The sequence below is a fragment of the Suricata suricatta genome, unplaced genomic scaffold (assembly GCF_006229205.1).
Source record: "Suricata suricatta isolate VVHF042 unplaced genomic scaffold, meerkat_22Aug2017_6uvM2_HiC HiC_scaffold_5792, whole genome shotgun sequence".
NCBI classification, from domain to species: domain Eukaryota; kingdom Metazoa; phylum Chordata; class Mammalia; order Carnivora; family Herpestidae; genus Suricata; species Suricata suricatta.
In genome coordinates this window covers 1-1,307 of record NW_021907011.1, presented here as the reverse complement: position 1 = coordinate 1,307, position 1,307 = coordinate 1, and the positions used below count along the sequence as shown (strand labels likewise).

The window sequence follows — 1,307 nt, the reverse complement described above, 5'->3', positions numbered from 1 at the left end:
CTAAGGCTGGCATCCCAGTGTACACCAGGCAGGGCGACACGGACAAGGACTACCTCTGGGGCATTGGGCAGATGCTGTACTTCAAGGACGTACTTTCCCTCAACATGATTCTGGATGACGGAAGTGACCTCACCAACCTTATTCACACCCACAGCTCCTGTCAGGCATCCAAGGCATTTCTGAAGAGATGACTATGGGGTCCACAGTCTATACAAGATGATGGCCAACAGGATCCTGAAGGTATCTGCAATCAATGTCAATGTCTCTGTCACCAAGAACAAGTTTGACAACCTGTATGGCTTCTGGGAACCTCTTATAACAGCATCAAGCAGGCCACAGACCTGATGATTGCAGGCACAGTGGCAGTGGTAGCAGGCAATTGGTGATGTGGGCAAAGGCTGGGCCCAGGCCATGAGAGGTTTCCAGTCCCATGTCATCATCATCATCATGGGGATTGACCCCATTAATGCCCTGCAGGCTGCCATGCAGGGCTTTGAGGTGACCACTATGGATGAGGCCTGTCAGAAGGGAAATATATTTTTTACCTCCATGGGCTGTATTTACATCATCCTCAGCTGACACTTTGAGCAGATGAAAGATGATTCCATCATGTCTGACATGGACACTTTGATGTAGAGACTGATGTCAAGGGGCTGAATGAAAACACTGTGGAGAAAGTGAGTATCAAACCCCAGGTGGACCATTACTCGCTGAACAATGGGCTCCATATGATTCTGCTGGCCAAGGGCAAGCTGGTCAACCCGTGCTGTGCAATGGACCACCCCAGTTTTGCGATGAGCAACTCCTTCACCAACCAGGTGCTGGTGCAGATAGAGCTGTGGCCCCACCCAGACAAGTACTTTGTCAAGGTCCACATCCTGCCCAGGAAGCTAGATGAAGCAGTGGCTGAAGCCCAGTGGATAAGCTGAATGTGAAGCTGAACAAATTGATTGAGCAACAGGCCAATACCTTGCCATGTCCCATTAAGGCTCCTCCAAGCCTGATCATTACCACCACTGAGAACCAGGCTTATTGTTTGCCTTGCTGAGGTCCCACTTCTCTAAGAGCAAATGGCACCAACTTTGATATAGGTTTTCTAATGCTCCCTGTTGTCCCCTCCACCCCACTCCTAGGCTTGTCACTCAGTCTTTAGCCTCTGCTACTGTTCCGTGTATGGCGGGAGGAACTGAGAAATCCCTCCTCAAGTCCTGGTCATGATAATGGTAAACAGGAGATACCCACAGAGAACCATGAGCTCAAGGGTTTGGGAATGGCTCACTCAGTCAGTCCTTACTTAGATTGGAGGT

General features: G+C 49.9%; 1 pseudogene; it reads left to right on the top strand.

Annotated features, from left to right (window-relative positions):
* The first annotated feature begins 5 nt into the window (after window positions 1–5).
* Window positions 6–1,020, top strand: LOC115285239 (annotated as a pseudogene).
* The last annotated feature ends 287 nt before the right edge of the window (window positions 1,021–1,307 follow it).